This window comes from Schistocerca serialis, chromosome 6 (assembly GCF_023864345.2).
Source record: "Schistocerca serialis cubense isolate TAMUIC-IGC-003099 chromosome 6, iqSchSeri2.2, whole genome shotgun sequence".
In the NCBI taxonomy this organism is placed as follows: domain Eukaryota; kingdom Metazoa; phylum Arthropoda; class Insecta; order Orthoptera; family Acrididae; genus Schistocerca; species Schistocerca serialis.
Window position 1 is genome coordinate 8,277,442 of NC_064643.1, and position 17,595 is coordinate 8,295,036.

Sequence of the window (17,595 nt, forward strand, 5' to 3'; positions counted from 1 at the left end):
TCTCGGGCACAATATGATCCTACTCCTGTGAGTCTAGATTTTCGAATCTGACGCGAAACTGATTGTTAATTGTAACGTTCAGGGCCTCCTAATGACGATGGAACACTCAAAATGAGTCGAAAATCAATCCATCGTCCTCCAGCCGACTTGTCTCCAAGGGTCTGTTGCTGCCTCGGGCACCTTATGGTCGTTCTCCTGTGAGTCTAGATTTTCGAATCCGACGCAAAAATGATAGTGAATTGTAACGTCAGGGCCTCCTAATGACGATGGAATTGCGTCAAGAATCAATACATCGGTTTCCAGCCGACTTGTCTCCAAGGGTCTATTGCTGCCACGGGTACTTTATGGTCGTTCTCCTGGGAGTTTAGATTTTCGAATCCGACGCAAAAATGATAGTTAATTGTAACGTTCAGGGCCTTGTAATGACGATGGAACACTCAAATTGCGTCGAGATTCAATACATCGGCCTCCAGCCGACTTGTCTCCAAGGGTCAAATGCTGCCTCGGGCACCTTATGGTCGACCTCCTGTGAGTTTAGATTATCGAATCCGACGAAAAATGATAGTTAATTGTAACGTTCAGGGCGACCTAATGACAATGGAACACTCAAATTGCGTCGATATTCAATACATCGGCCCCCAGTCGATTTGTCTCCAAGGGGTATATTGCTGTCTCGAGCACCGTATGAACTTCTCCTGTGAGTAGATTTTCGAATCCGACGCGAAACTGATAGTTAATTGTAAGGTTTAGGGCCTCCTAATGACGATGGAACACTCAAATTGCGTCGAGATTCAATACATCGGCCTCCAGCCGACTTGTCTCCAAGGGGATATTGCTGTCTCGGGCACAATATGATCCTACTCCTGTGAGTCTAGATTTTCGAATCTGACGCGAAACTGATTGTTCATTGTAACGTTCAGGGCCCCCTAATGACGATGGAGCTCTCAAATTGCGTCGAGATTCAATACATCGTCCTCCAGCTGATTTGTCTCCAAGGGTCTATTGCTGCCTCGGGCACCTTATGGTCGTTCTCCTGTGAGTCTAGATTTTCGAATCCGACGCTAAAATGATGGTTAACTGTAACGTTCAGGGCCTCCTAATGACGATGGAACACTCAAATTGCGTCGAGATTCAATACATCGTCCTCCAGCCGACTTGTCTCCAAGGGTCTATTGCAGCCTCGGGCACCTTATGGTCGTTCACCTGTGAGTCTAGACTTTCGAATCCGACGCGAAACTGATAGTTAATTGTAAGGTTCTGGGCCTCCTAATAACGATGGAACACTCAAATTGCGTCGAGATTCAATACATCGACCTCCAGTCGACTTGTATCCAAGGAGATATTGCAGTCTCGTGCACCATATGATCCTTCTCCTGTTAGTAGATTTTCGAATCCGACGCAAACATGATAGTGAAATGTAACGTTCAGGGCCTCCTAATGCCGATGGAACACTTAAATTGCGTCGAGATTCCATACATCGTCCTCCAGCCGACTTGTCTCCAAGGGGATATCGCTGCCTCGGGCACCACATGGTCCGTCTCCGGTGATTCTACGTTTTCGAATCCGACGAAAACTCATAGTTAATTGTAACGTTCAGGGCCTTGTAATGACGATGGAACACTCAAATTGCGTCGAGATTCAATACATCGGCCTCCAGCCGACTTGTCTCCAAGGGTCTGTTGCTGCCTCGGGCACCTTATGGTCGTTCTCCTGTGAGTTTAGATTATCGAATCCGACGCAAAAATGATAGTTAATTGTAACGTTCAGGGCGACCTAATGACGATGGAACACTCAAATTGCGTCGATATTCAATACATCGGCATCCAGTCGATTTGTCTTAAGGGGTATATTGCTGTCTCGAGCACCGTATGAACTTCTCCGGTGATTCTACGTTTTCGAATCCGACGCAAAACTGCTAGTTAATTGTAACGTTCAGGGTCTCCTAAAGACGATGGAACACTGCAATTGCGTCGAGATTCAATACATCGGCATCCAGCCGACTTGTCTCCAAGGGTCTGTTGCTGCCTCGGGAACTTTATGGTCGTTCTCCTGTGAGTTTAGATTATCGAATCCGACGCAAAAATGATAATTAATTGTAACGTTTAGGGCCTCCTAATGACGATGGAACTCTCAAATTGCGTCGAGATTCAATACATCGTCCACCAGCCGACTTGTCTCCAAGGGTCTATTGCTGCCTCGGGCACCTTATGGTCGTTCTCCTGTGAGTCTAGATTTACGAATCCGACGCATAAATGATAGTTAATTCTAACGTTCAGGGACTCCTAAAGACGCTGGAACACTCAAATTGCGTCGAGAGTCAATACATCGACCTCCAGTCTACTTGTATCCAAGGGGATATTGCAGTCTCGTGCACCATATGATCCTTCTCCTGTTAGTAGAATTTCGAATCCGACGCTAAAATGATAGTTAACTGTAAAGTTCAGGGCCTCCTAATGCCGATGGAACACTCAAATTGCGTCGAGATTCAATACATCGTCCTCCAGCCGAATTGTCTCCAAGGGGATATCGCTGCCTCGGGCACCACATGGTCCTTCTCCGGTGATTCTAGATTATCGAATCCGACGCTAAAATGATAGTTAACTGTAACGTTCAGGGCCTCCTAATGCCGATGGAACACTCAAATTGCTTCGAGATTCAATACATCGGCATTCAGCCGATTTGTCTCCAAGGGTCTATTGCTGCCTCAGGCACCGTATGGTTGTTCCCCTGTGAGTCAACATTTTAGAATCCGACGCAAAACTGATAGTTAAATGTAATGCTCAGGGCCTCTCAGTGACAATGGGACACTCAAATTGCGTCGAGATTCAATACATCTTCCTCCAGCCGACTTGTCGTCAAGGCGATATTGCTGCCTCGGGCTCCATGTGGTCCGTCCCCTGTGAGTCTAGATTTTCGAATCCGACGCGAAACTGATAGTTAATTGTAAGGTTCAAGGCCTAATAATGACGATGGAACTTTCAAATTGCGTCGAGATTCAATACACCGGCCTCCAGCGAACTTGTCTCCAAGGGGATATTACTGTCTCGGGCACCAAATGGTCCGTCTCCTGTGGGTCTGGATTTTTGAATCCGACGCGAAACTGATAGTTAATTGTAACGTTCAGGGCCTCCAAATGACGATGGAGCACTCAAATTGCGTCGCGATTCAACACATCGTCCTCCAGCGGACTGGTCTCAAAGGGGATATTGCTGCATCGGGCACCTTATGGTCGTTCTCCTGTGAGTCTAGATTTTCGAATCCGACGCAAAAATGATACTTAATTGTAACGTTCAGGGCCTCCTATTGGCGATGGAACACTCAAATTGCGTCGAGATTCAATACAACGGCCTCCAGCCGACTTGTCTCCAATGGTCTGTTGCTGCCTCGGCACCTTATGGTCGTTCTCCTGTGAGTCTAGATTTTCGAATCCGACGCAAAAATGATAGTTAATTGTAACGTTCAGGGCCTTGTAATGACGATGGAACACTCAAATTGCGTCGAGATTCAATACATCGGCCTCCAGCCGACTTGTCTCCTATGGTCTGTTGCTGCCTCGGGCACCTTATGGTCGTTCTCCTGTGAGTTTAGATTATCGAATCCGACGCTAAAAGGATAGTTAATTGTAAAGTTTAGGGCCTCCTAATGACGATGGAACACTCAAATTGCGTCGAGAGTCAACACATCGACCTCCAGTCGACTTGTATCCTAGGGGATATTGCAGTATCGTGCACAATATGATCCTTCTCCTGTTAGTAGATTTTCGAATCCGACGCTAATATGATAGTTTACTGTAACGTTCAGGGCCTCCTAATGCCGATGGAACACTCAAATTGCGTCGAGATTCAATTCATCGGCCTCAAGCCTACTTGTCTCCAAGGGTCCATTGCTGCCTCGGGCACCGTATGGTCGTTCCCCTGTGAGTCAACATTTTAGAATCCGACGCAAAACTGATAGTTAAATGTAATGCTCAGGGCCTCTTAATGACGATGGAACACTCAAATTGCGTCGAGAGTCAATACATCTTCCTCCAGCCGATTTGTCTACAAGGGGGTATTTCTGCCTCGGGCTCCATGTGGTCCGTCTCCTGTGAGTCTAGATTTTCGAATCCGACGCGAAACTGATAGTTAATTGTAAGTTTCAGGGCCTCCTAATGACGATGGAACACTCAAATTGCGTCGCGATCCAATACATCGTCCTCCAGCCGACTTGTCTCCAAGGGTGTAATGCTGCCTCGGGCACCTTATGGTCGTTATCTTGTAAGTCTAGATTTTCGAATCCGACGCAAAACTGATAGTTCATTATAACGTTCAGGGCGACCTAATGACGATAGAAGACTCAAATTGCGTCGAGATTCAATACATCGTCCTCCAGCTGATTTGTCTCCAAGGGGATATTGCTGCATCGGGCACCAAATGGTCCGCCTCCTGTGAGTCTGGATTTTTGAATCCGACGCGATACTGATCGTTAATTGTAACGATCAGGCCTCCAAATGACGATGGAGCACTCAAATTGCGTCGCGATTCAATACATCGTCCTCCAGCGGACTGGTCTCCAAGGGGATATTGCTGCATCCGGCACCTTATGATCCGTCTCCAGTGAGTCTAGATTTTCGAATCCGACGAAAACCTGATAGTTAATTGTAACATTCAGGGCCTCCTAATGACGATGGATCACTCATTCTGCGTCGCGATCCAATACATCGTCCTCCAACCGACTTGTCTCCAAGGGTCAATAGCTGCCACGGGCACCTTGTGATCGTTCTGCTGTGAGTCTAGATTTTCCTACCCGACGCAGAACTGATTGTTAATTGTAACGTTCAGGGCCACCTAATGACGATGGAACACTCAAATTGAGTCGAGATTCAATACATCGTCCTCAAGCCAACTTGTCTCCAAGGGTCTAATAATGCCTCGGGCACCTTATGGTCGTCCTCTTGTAAGTCTAGATTTTCGAATCCGACGCAAAAATAATAGTTCATTATAACGTTCAGGGCGACCTAATGACGATGGAACACTCAAATTGCGTCGATATTCAATACATCGGCCTCCAGTCGATTTGTCTCCAAGGGGTATATTGCTGTCTCGAGCACCGTATGAACTTCTCCTGTGAGTAGATTTTCGAATCCGACGCTAAAATGAATGTTAATTGTAACGTTCAGGGCCTCCTAATGACGATGGAACACTCAAATTGCGTCAAGAATCAATACATCGGTTTCCAGCCGACTTGTCTCCAAGGGTCTATTGCTGCCTCGGGCACCTTATGGTCGTTCTGTTGTGAGTTTAGATTATCGAATCCGACGCATAAATGATAGTGAATTGTAACGTTTAGGGCCTCCTAATGACGATGGGACACTCAAATTGCGTCGAGATTCAATACATCGTCCTCCAGCCGACTTGTCTCCAAGGGTCTATTGCTGCCTCGGGCACCGTATGGTCGTTCTCCTGTGAGTCTAGATTTTCGAATCCGACGCAAAAATGATAGTTAGTTGTAACGTTCAGGGCCCCTTATGACGATGGAACTCTCAAATTGCGTCGAGATTCAATACATCGTCCTCCAGCCGACTTGTCTCCAAGGGTCTATTGCTGCCTCGGGCACCGTATGGTCGTTCACCTGTGAGTCTAGATTTTAGAATCCGACGCAAAACTGATAGTTAAATGTAATGCTCAGGGCCTCTTAATGACGATGGAACACTCAAATTGCGTCGAGAGTCAATACATCTTCCTCCAGCCGACTTGTCTACAAGGGGATATTGCTGCCTCGGGCTCCATGTGGTCTGTCTCCTGTGAGTCTAGATTTTCGAATCCGACGCGAAACTGATAGTTAATTGTAAGGTTCAGGGCCTCCTAATGACGATGGAACACTCAAACTGCGTCGAGATTCAATACATCGGCCTCCAGCGGACTTGTCTCCAAGGGGATATTGCTGTCTCGGGCACCATATGATCCTTCTCCTGTTAGTCTAGATATTCGAATCCGACGCTAAAATGATAGTGAATAGCAACGTTCAGCGCCTCCTGATGAGGATAGAACTCTCAAATTGCGTCGAGATTCAATACATCGGCTTCCAGCCGACTTGTCTCCAAGGGTCTGTTGCTGCCTCGGGCACCTTATGGTCGTTCTCCTGTGAGTTTAGATTATCGAATCCGACGCAAAAATGATAGTTAATTGTAATGTTTAGGGCCTCCTAATGACGATAGAAGACTCAAATTGCGTCGAGATTCAATAGATCGACCTCCAGCCGACTTGTATCCAAGGGGATATTGCAGTCTCGTGCACCATATGATCCTTCTCCTGTTAGTAGATTTTCGAATCCGACGCTAAAATGATAGTTAACTGTAACGTTCAGGGCCTCCTAATGCCGATGGAACACTCAAATTGCGTCGAGATTCAATACATCGGCGTCCAGCCGACTTGTCTCCAAGGGTCTATTGCTGCCTCGGCACCTTATGGTCGTTCTCCTGTGAGTTTAGATTATCGAATCCGACACAAAAATGATAGTTAATTGTAACGTTCAGGGCCTCCTAATGCCGATGGAAAACTCAAATTGCGTCGAGATTCAATACATCGGCCTCCGGCCGACTTGTCTCCAAGGGTCTATTGCTGCCTCGGGCACTTATGGTCGTTCTCCTGTGAGTCTAGATTATCGAATCCGACGCAAAAATGATAGTTAATTGTAACGTTTAGGGCCTCCTAATGACGATGGGACACTCAAATTGCGTCGAGATTCAATACATCGTCCTTCAGCCGACTTGTCTCCAAGGGTCTAATGCTGCCTCGGGCACCTTATGGTCGTTCTCTTGTAAGTCTAGATTTTCGAATCCGACGCAAAAATGATAGTTAATTGTAACGTTCAGGGCCTCCTAATGACGATGGAAGTCTCAAATTGCGTCGAGATTCAATACATCGTCCTCCGGCCGACTTGTCTCCAAGGGTCTATTGCTGCCTCGTGCACCTTATGGTCGTTCTCCTGTGAGTCTAGATTTTCGAATCCGACGAAAAAATGATAGTTAATTGTAACGTTCAGGGCCTTGTAATGACGATGGAACACTCAAATTGCGTCGAGATTCAATACATCGGCCTCCAGCCGACTTGTCTCCAAGGGTCTGTTGCTGTCTCGAGCACCGTATGAACTTCTCCTGTGAGTAGATTTTTGAATCCGACGCAAAAGTGATAGTTAATTGTAAGGTTCAGGGCCTCCTAATGACAATGGAACACTCAAATTGCATCGAGATTCAATACATCGGCCTCCAGCGGACTTGTCTCCAAGGGGATATTGCCGTCTCGACCACCGTATGAACTTCTCCTGTGAGTAGATTTTCGAATCCGACGCTAAAATGATTGTTAATTGTAACGTTCAGGGCCTCCTAATGACGATGGAACACTCAAATTGCGTCAAGAATCAATACATCGGTTTCCAGCCGAATTGTCTCCAAGGGTCTATTGCTGCCTCGAGCACCGTATGAACTTCTCCTGTGAGTAGATTTTCGAATCCGACGCATAAATGATAGTTAATTGTAACGTTCAGGGACTCCTAAAGACAATGGAACACTCAAATTGCGTCGAGAGTCAATACATCGACCTCCAATCGACTTGTATCCAAGGGGATATTGCAGTCTCGTGCACCATATAATCCTTCTCCTGTTAGTAGATTTTCGAATCCGACGCTAAAATGATAATTAACTGTAACGTTCAGGGCCTCCTAACGCCGATGGAACACTCAAATTGCGTCGAGATTCAATACATCGGCCTCCAGCCGACTTGTCTCCAAGGGTATTGCTGCCTCGGGCACCTTATTGTCGTTCTCCTGTGAGTCTAGATTTTCGAATCCGACGCAAAAATGATAGTTAATTGTAACGTTCAGGGCCTTCTAATGACGATGGAACACTCAAATTGCGTCGAGATTCAATACATCGTCCTCCAGCTGACTTGTCTCCAAGGGTCTGTTGCTGCCTCGGGTACCATATGGTCGTTCTCCTGTGAGTTTAGATTAGCGCATCCGACGCGAAAATGATATTTAATTGTAACGTTCAGGGCCTCCTAATGCCGATGGAACACTCAAATTGCGTCGAGGTTCAATACATCGGCCTCCAGCCGACTTGTCTCCAAGGGTCTATTGCTGCCCCGGGCATCTTATGGTCGTTCTCCTGTGAGTCTAGATTTTCGAACCCGACGCAAAAATGATAGTTAATTGTAACGTTCATGGCCTTCTAATGACGATGGAACACTCAAATTGCGTCGAGATTCAATACATCGTCCTCCAGGGGACTTGACTCCAAGGGGATAATGCTGTCTCGGGCACCTTATGGTCGTTCTCCTGTGAGTTTAGATTATCGAATCCGACGCAAAAATGATAGTTAATTGTAACGTTCAGGGCCTCCTAATGCCGATGGAACACTCAAATTGCGTCGAGATTCAATACATCGGCCTCCAGCCGACTTGTTTCCAAGGGGTATATTGCTGCCTCGGGCACCTTATAGTCGTTCTCCTGTGAGTTTAGATTATCGAATCCGACGCAAAACTGATAGTTCATTATAACGTTCATGGCGACCTAATGACGATGGAACACTCAAATTGCGTCGCGATTCAATACATCGGCCTCCAGCGGACTTGTCTACAAGGGGATATTGCTGTCTCGGGCACCATATGATCCTGCTGCTGTGAGTCTAGATTTTTGAATCCGACGCAAAAATGATAGTGAATGGTAACGTTCAGGGCCTCCTAATGACGATAGAAGACTCAAATTGCGTCGAGATTCAATACATCAGCCTCCAGCCGACTTGTCTCCATGGGTCTATTGGTGCCTCGGGCACCTTATGGTCGTTCTCCTGTGAGTTTAGATTATCGAGTCCGACGCAAAAATGATAGTTAATTGTAACGTTCAGGGCCTCCTAATGCCGATGGAACATTCAAATTGCGTCGAGATTCAATACATCGGCCTCCAGCCGACTTGTCTCCAAGGGTCTATTGCTGCCCGGGCACCTTATGGTCGTTCTCCTGTGAGTCTAGATTTTCGAATCCGACGCAAAAATGATAGTTAATTGTAACGTTCAGGGCCTTGTAATGACGATGCGATGCGTCGAGATTCAATACATCGGCCTCCAGCCGACTTGTCTCCAAGGGTATTGCTGCCTCGGGCACCTTATGGTCGTTCTCCTGTGAGTCTAGATTTTCGAATCCGACGCACAAATGATAGTTAATTGTAACGTTCAGGGCCTCCTAATGCAGATGGAACACTCAAATTGCGTCGAGATGCAATACATCGGCCTCCAGCCGACTTGTCTCCAAGGGGATATTGCTGTCTCGGGCACCATATAATCCTTCTCCTGTGAGTCTAGATTTTCGAATCCGACGCAAAAATGATAGTGAATAGTAACGTTCAGGGCCTCCTAATGACGATAGAAGACTCAAATTGCGTCGAGATTCAATACAACGTCCTCCAGCCGATTTGTCTCCAAGGGGATATTGCTGCCTCGGGCACCCAATGGTCCGTCTGCTGTGAGTCTAGATTTTCGAATCCGACGCAAAAATGATAGTTAATTGTAACGTTCAGGGCCTTGTAATGACGATGGAACACTCAAATAGCGTCGAGATTCAATACATCGACCTCCAGTCGACTTGTCTACAAGAGGATATTGCAGTCTCGTGCACCATATGATCCTTCTCCGGTGATTCTACGTTTTCGAATCCGACGCAAAACTCATAGTTAATTGTAACGTTCAGGGCCTCCTAATCCCGATGGAACACTCAAATTGCGTCGAGATTCAATACATCGGCCTCCAGCCGACTTGTCTCCAAGGGTCTATTGCTGCCTCGGGCACCTCATGGTCGTTCTCCTGTGAGTCTAGATTTTCGAATGCGACGCATAAATGATAGTTAATTGTATCGTTCAGGGCCTCCTAATGACGATGGAACACTCAAATTGCGTCAAGAATCAATACATCGGTATCCAGCCGACTTTTCTCCAAGGGTCTATTGCTGCCTCGAGCACCGTATGAACTTCTCCTGTGAGTAGATTTTCGAATCCGACGCATAAATGATAGTTAATGGTAATGTTCAGGACCACCTAATGCCGATGGAACACTCAAATTGCGTCGAGATTCAATACATCGTCCTCCAGCCGACTTGTCTCCAAGGGTCTATTGCTGCCTCGGGCACCTTATGGTCGTTCTCCTGTGAGTCTAGATTTTCGAATCCGACGCAAAAATGATAGTTAATTGTAACATTCAGGGCCTTGTAATGGCGATGGAACACTCCAATTGCGTCGAGATTCAATACATCGGGTTCCAGCCGACTTGTCTCCAAGGATCTGTTGCTGCCTCGGGCACCTTATGGTCGTTCTCCTGTGAGTTTAGATTATCGAATCCGACGCAAAAATGATAGTTAATTGTAACGTTTAGGGCCTCCTAATGACGATGGGACACTCATATTGCGTCGAGATTCAATACATCGGCCTCCAGCGGACTTGTCTCCAAGGGGATATTGCTGTCTCGGGCACCATATGAACCTTCTCCTGTGAGTCTAGATTTTCGAATCCGACGAAAAACTGATAGTTAATTGTAACATTCAGGGCCTCCTAATGACGATGGAACACTCAAATTGCGTCGAGATACAATACATCGTCCTCCAGCCGACTTGTCCCCATGGGGATATTACTGCCTCGGGCCTCTTATGTTCGCTCTCATGTGAGTATAGATTTTCAAATCCGACGCGAAACTGATTGTTAATTGTAACGTTCAGGGCTTCCTAATGACGATGGAACACTCAAATTGCGTCGAGATTCAATACATCGACCTCCAGCCGACTTGTCTACAAGGGGATATTGCTGCCTCGGGATCCATGTGGTCCGTCTCCTGTGAGTCTAGATTTTCGAATTAGACGCAGAAATGATAGTGAATTGTAACGTTCAGGGCCTCCTAATGACGATGCAACTCTCAAATTGCGTCAAGAATCAATACATCGGTTTCCAGCCGAATTGTCTCCAAGGGTCTATTGCTGCCTCGGGCACTTTATGGTCGTCCTCCTGTGAGTAGATGTTCGAATCCGACGCTAAAATGATTGTTAATTGTAACATTCAGGTCCTCCTAATGACGATGGAACACTCAAATTGCGTCAAGAATCAATACATCGGTTTCCAGCCGACTTGTCTCCAAGGGTCTATTGCTGCCTCGAGCACCGTATGAACTTCTCCTGTGAGTAGATTTTCGAATCCGACGCATAAATGATAGTTAATTGTAACGTTCAGGGCCTCCTAATGCCGAAGGAACACTGAAATTGCGTCGAGATTCAATACATCGTCCTCCAGCCGACTTGTCTCCAAGGGTCTAATGCTGCCTCGGGCACCTTATGGTCGTTCTCTTGTAAGTCTACATTTTCGAATCCGACGCAAAAATGATAGATAATTGTAACGTTCAGGGCCTCCAAATGACGATGGAACTCTCAAATTGCGTCGAGATTCAATACATCGTCCTCCAGCCGACTTGTCTCCAAGGGTATTGCTGCCTCGGGCACCTTATGGTCGTTCTCCTGTGAGTCTAGATTTTCGAATCCGACGCCAAAATGATAGTTAATTGTAACGTTCAGGGCCTTCTAATGACGATGGAACACTCAAATTGCGTCGAGATTCAATACATCGTCCTCCAGCCGACTTGTCTCCAAGGGTCTGTTGCTGCCTCGGGTACCTTATGGTCATTCTCCTGTGAGTTTAGATTATCGAATCCGACGCAAAAATGATATTTAATTGTAACGTTCAGGGCCTCCTAATGCCGATGGAACACTCAAATTGCGTCGAGATTCAATACATCGGCCTCCAGCCGACTTGTCTCCAAGGGTCTATTGCTGCCCCGGGCACCTTATGGTCGTTCTCCTGTGAGTCTAGATTTTCGAATCCGACGCAAAAATGATAGTTAATTGTAACGTTCAGGGCCCTCTAATGACGATGGAACACTCAAATTGCGTCGAGATTCAATACATCGTCCTCCAGCCGACTTGTCTCCGAGGGACTGTTGCTGCCTCGGGTACCTTATGGTCGTTCTCCTGTGAGTTTAGATTATCGAATCCGATGCAAAAATGATATTTAATTGTAACGTTCAGGGCCTCCTAATGCCGATGGAACACTCAAATTGCGTCGAGATTCAATACATCGGCCTCCAGCCGACTTGTCTCCAAGGGTCTATTGCTGCCCCGGGCACCTTATGGTCGTTCTCCTATGAGTCTAGATTTTCGAATCCGACGCAAAAATGATAGTTAATTGTAACGTTCATGGCCTTCTAATGACGATGGAACACTCAAATTGCGTCGAGATTCAATACATCGTCCTCCAGGGGACTTGTCTCCAAGGGGATATTGCTGTCTCGGGCACCTTATGGTCGTTCTCCTGTAAGTCTAGATTTTCGAATCCGACGCAAAAATGATAGTTAATTGTAACGTTCAGGGCCTTCTAATGACGATGGAACACTCAAATTGCGTCGAGATTCAATACATCGTCCTCCAGCCGACTTGTCTCCAAGGGTCTGTTGCTGCCTCGGGTACCTTATGGTCGTTCTCCTGTGAGTTTAGATTATCAAATCCGACGCAAAAATGATATTTAATTGTAACGTTCAGGGCCTCCTAATGCCGATGGAACACTCAAATTGCGTCGAGATTCAATACATCGTCCTCCAGCCGACTTGTCGCCATGGGGATATTACTGCCTCCGGCCTCTTATGTTCGCTCTAATATGAGTCTAGATTTTCGAATCTGACGCGAAACTGATTGTTAATTGTATCGTTCAGGGCTTCCTAATGACGATGGAACACTCAAATTGCGTCGAGATTCAATACATCGACCTCCAGTCGACTTGTCTACAAGGGGATATTGCAGTCTCGTGCACCATATGAACCTTCTCCGGTGATTCTACGTTTTCGAATCCGACGCAAAACTCATAGTTAATTGTAACGTTCAGGGCCTCCTAATGCCGATGGAACACTCAAATTGCGTCGAGATTCAATACATCGGCCTCCAGCCGACTTGTCTCCAAGGGTGTATTGCTGCCTCGGGCACCTTATGGTCGTTCTCCTGTGAGTCTAGATTTTCGAATGCGACGCGTAAATGATAGTTAATTGTAACGTTCAGGGCCTCCTAATGACGATGGAACACTCAAATTGCGTCAAGAATCAATACATCGGTTTCCAGCCGACTTTTCTCCAAGGGTCTATTACTGCCTCGAGCACCGTATGAACTTCTCCTGTGAGTAGATTTTCGAATCCGACGCATAAATGATAGTTAATTGTAACGTTCAGGGCCTCCTAATGCCGATGGAACACTCAAATTGCGTCGAGATTCAATACATCGGCCTCCAGCCGACTTGTCTCCAAGGGTGTATTGCTGCCTCGGGCACCTTATGGTCGTTCTCCTGTGAGTCTAGATTTTCGAATGCGACGCGTAAATGATAGTTAATTGTAACGTTCAGGGCCTCCTAATGACGATGGAACACTCAAATTGCGTCAAGAATCAATACATCGGTTTCCAGCCGACTTTTCTCCAAGGGTCTATTACTGCCTCGAGCACCGTATGAACTTCTCCTGTGAGTAGATTTTCGAATCCGACGCATAAATGATAGTTAATTGTAACGTTCAGGGCCTCCTAATGCCGAAGGAACACTCAAATTGCGTCGAGATTCAATACATCGTCCTCCAGCCGACTTGTCTCCAAGGGTCTATTGCTGCCTCGGGAACCTTATGGTCGTTCTCCTGTGAGTCTAGATTTTCGAATCCGACGCAAAAATGATAGTTAATTGTAACGTTCAGGGCCTTCTAATGACGATGGAACACTCAAATTGCGTCGAGATTCAATACATCGTCCTCTAGCCGACTTGTCTCCAAGGGTCTAATGCTGCCTCGGGCACCTTAAGGTCGTTCTCTTGTAAGTCTAGATTTTCGAATCCGACGCAAAAATGATAGATAATTGTAACGTTCAGGGCCTCCTAATGACGATGGAACTCTCAAATTGCGTCGAGATTCAATACATCGTCCTCCAGCCGACTTGTCTCCAAGGGTATTGCTGCCTCGGGCACCTTATGGTCGTTCTCCTGTGAGTCTAGATTTTCGAATCCGACGCAAAAATGATAGTTAATTGTAACGTTCAGGGCCTTCTAATGACGATGGAACACTCAAATTGCGTCGAGATTCAATACATCGTCCTCCAGCCGACTTGTCTCCAAGGGGATATTGCTGTCTCGGGCACCTTATGGTCGTTCTCCTGTGAGTTTAGATTATCGAATCCGACGCAAAAATGATAGTTAATTGTAAGGTTCAGGGCCTCCTAATGCCGATGGAACACTCAAATTGCGTCGAGATTCAATACATCGGCCTCCAGCCGACTTGTCCCCAAGGGTCTATTGCTGCCCCGGGCACCTTATGGTCGTTCTCCTGTGAGTCTAGATTTTCGAATCCGACGCAAAAATGATAGTTAATTGTAACGTTCATGGCCTTCTAATGACGATGGAACACTCAAATTGCGTCGAGATTCAATACATCGTCCTCCAGGGGACTTGTCTCCAAGGGGATATTGCTGTCTCGGGCACCTTATGGTCGTTCTCCTGTGAGTTTAGATTATCGAATCCGACGCAAAAATGATAGTTAATTGTAAGGTTCAGGGCCTCCTAATGCCGATGGAACACTCAAATTGCGTCGACATTCAATACATCGGCCTCCAGCCGACTTGTTTCCAAGGGGTATATTGCTGCCTCGGGCACCTTATGGTCGTTCTCCTGTGAGTTTAGATTATCGAATCCGACGCAAAACTGATAGTTCATTATAACGTTCAGGGCGACCTAATGACGATGGAACACTCAAATTGCGTCGAGATTCAATACATCAGCTTCCAGCGGACTTGTCTCCAAGGGGATATTGGTGTCTCGGGCACCATATGATCCTTCTCCTGTAAGTCTAGATTTTCGAATCCGACGCAAAAATGATAGTGAATAGTAACGTTCAGCGCCTCCTGATGACGATAGAACTCTCAAATTGCGTCGAGATTCAATACATCGGACTCCAGCCGACTTGACTCCAAGGGGATATTGCTGTCTCGGGCACCAAATGATCCTTCTGCTGTGAGTCTAGATTTTCGAATCCGACGCAAAAATGATAGTGAATAGTAACGTTCAGGGCCTCCTAATGACGAGAGAAGACTTAAATTGCGTCGAGATTCAATACATCAGCCTCCACCCGACTTGTCTCCAAGGGTCTATTGCTGCCTCGGGCACCTTATGGTCGTTCTCCTGTGAGTTTAGATTATCGAATCCGACGCAAAAATGATAGTTAATTGTAACGTTCAGGGCTTCCTAATGCCGATGGAACATTCAAATTGCGTCGAGATTCAATACATCGGCCTCCAGCCGACTTGTCTCCAAGGGTCTATTGCTGCCTCGGGCACCTTATGGTCTTTCTCCTGTGAGTCTAGATTTTCGAATCCGACGCAAAAATGATAGTTAATTGTAACGTTCAGGGCCTTGTAATGACGATGCGATGCGTCGAGATTCAATACATCGGCCTCCAGCCGACTTGTCTCCAAGGGTCTGTTGCTGCCTCGGGCACCTTGTTGTCGTTCTCCGTGAGTTTAGATTATCGAATCCGACGCAAAAATGATAGTTAATTGTAACGTTCAGGGACTCCTAAAGACAATGGAACACTCAAATTGCGTCGAGAGTCAATACATCGACCTCCAATCGACTTGTATCCAAGGGGATATTGCAGTCTCGTGCACCATATAATCCTTCTCCTGTTAGTAGATTTTCGAATCCGACGCTAAAATGATAATTAACTGTAACGTTCAGGAACTCCTAACGCCGATGGAACACTCAAATTGCGTCGAGATTCAATACATCGGCCTCCAGCCGACTTGTCTCCAAGGGTCTATTGCTGCCTCGGGCACCTTATGGTCGTTCTCCTGTGAATTTAGATTATCGAATCCGACGCAAAAATGATAGTTAATTGTAACGTTCAGGGCCTCCTAATGCCGATGGAACACTCAAATTGCCTCGAGATTCAATACGTCGGCCTCCAGCCGACTTGTCTCCAAGGGTCTATTGCTGCCTCGGGCACCTTATGGTCGTTCTCCTGTGAGTCTAGATTTTCGAATCCGACTCAAAAATGATAGTTAAATGTAACGTTGAGGGCTTTGTAATGGCGATGGAACACTCAAATTGCGTCGAGATTAAATACATCGGCCTCCAGCCGACTTGTCTCCAAGGGTCTGTTGCTGCCTCGGGCACCTTATGGTCGTTCTCCTGTGAGTTTAGATTATCGAATCCGACGCAAAAATGATAGTTAATTGTAACGTTTAGGGCCTCCTAATGACGATGGGTAACTCAAATTGCGTCGAGATTCAATACATCGTCCTCCAGCCGACTTGTCTCCAAGGGTCTAATGCTGCCTCGGGCACCTTATGGTCGTTCTCTTGTAAGTCTAGATTTTCGAATCCGACGCAAAAATGATAGTTAACTGTAACGTTCAGGGCCACCTAATGCCGATGGAACACTCAAATTGTGTCGAGATTCAATACATCGGCCTCCAGCCGACTTGTCTCCAAGGGTCTATTGCTGCCTCGGGCACCTTATGGTCGGTCTCCTGTGAGTCTAGATTTTCGAATCCGACGCAAAAATTATAGTTAATTGTAACGTTCAGGGCCTTGTAATGACGATGGAACACTCAAATTGCGTCGAGATTCAATACATCGGCCTCCAGCGGACTTGTCTCCAAGGGTCTGTTGCTGCCTCGAGCACCGTATGATCTTCTCCTATGAGTAGATTTTCGAATCCGACGCATTAATGATAGTTAATTGTAACGTTCAGGGACTCCTAAAGGCGATGGAACACTCAAATTGCGTCGAGAGTCAATACATCGACCTCCAGTCGACTTGTATCCAAGCGGATATTGCAGTCTCGTGCACCATATGATCCTTCTCCGGTGATCCTACGTTTTCGAATCCGACGCAAAACTCATAGTTAATTGTAACGTTCAGGGCCTAATAATGCCGATGGAACACTCAAATTGCGTCTAGATTCAATACATCGGCCTCCAGCCGACTTGTCTCCAAGGGTCTATTGCTGCCTCGGGCACCTTGTGATCGTTCTGCTGTGAGTCTAGATTTTTGAATCCGACGCAAAAATGATAGTTAATTGTAACGTTTAGGGCCTCCTAATGACGATGGGACACTCAAATTGCGTCGAGATTCAATACATCGTCCTCCAGCCGACTTGTCGCCATGGGGATATTACTGCCTCCGGCCTCTTATGTTCGCTCTCATGTGAGTCTAGATTTTCGAATCTGACGCGAAACTGATTGTTAATTGTATCGTTCAGGGCTTCCTAATGACGATGGAACACTCAAATTGCGTCGAGATTCAATACATCGACCTCCAGTCGACTTGTCTACAAGGGGATATTGCAGTCTCGTGCACCATATGATCCTTCTCCGGTGATTCTACGTTTTCGAATCCGACGCAAGACTCATAGTTAATTGTAACGTTCAGGGCCTCCTAATGCCGATGGAACACTCAAATTGCGTCGAGATTCAATACATCGGCCTCCAGCCGACTTGTCTCCAAGGGTCTATTGCTG